This window comes from Humulus lupulus, chromosome 1, assembly GCF_963169125.1.
Source record: "Humulus lupulus chromosome 1, drHumLupu1.1, whole genome shotgun sequence".
Classification (NCBI taxonomy): Eukaryota; Viridiplantae; Streptophyta; class Magnoliopsida; order Rosales; family Cannabaceae; genus Humulus; species Humulus lupulus.
In genome coordinates this window covers 93,351,682-93,352,458 of record NC_084793.1, presented here as the reverse complement: position 1 = coordinate 93,352,458, position 777 = coordinate 93,351,682, and positions in this window count along the sequence as shown.

The window sequence follows — 777 nt, the reverse complement described above, 5'->3', positions numbered from 1 at the left end:
AGGACGCGGCTCAGCCACTGTGAGCTGGGGTCAGCTAGATAAACACTGGACTCGCCCTAAGCGAGCCAGAGTCAGTGGGTTAAATAGAGGGTGCGGCCTAAGGGCATCGACCCTGAATATTGTATAATGATTGTGATAAACTGTTGAATATAAATATGTTTTCTGTTGTTAATCTGATGCTTATGGCTAGTTGAATATCTGGATGATTGACTTGTGATTCATTGATTTTGATAACTGGTTATGTGTTTGCTATGCTGTTATGGTTTTCTTGTTGGGCCTTGGCTCATGGGTGCTACGTGATGCAGGTAAAGGCAAGGGTAAGATGGATAAACCATGAGTTGGAGAGCTCTGGGGGCGAGGTGTACATTGTCAGCTGCTCATTCGCCACGACCGAGGGATGGTACAGGGACAGAAACCTAAAACGTGTATTTTTCCATTAGAGTGGCCTTTAATTGTATATAACTGTTTTGGAAGATTGTAAACATGTCCTTTAAACCCTGTTTTTGGGATCCCATGTGCTAAACATTTATTTTAATGAAAATTGTCTGTTTAGGACCAATTTTTTTTAACCCTAACTTGATTATGACGTTGGGATCACATCTTTATTTAAATGACTTGATTAGCAAGTCTTGCACTATTTTAAACACACAGTGTAACTTTCTTGGTTATCCAGGGTGTTACAACTTGGTATCAGAGCGGTCTAGGTTTAAGGGTTCCTGAAGACTAGCTGGACATGTACACTCGCCGCCAAAGATAAGCTCGACTCAGGGTTTGGTA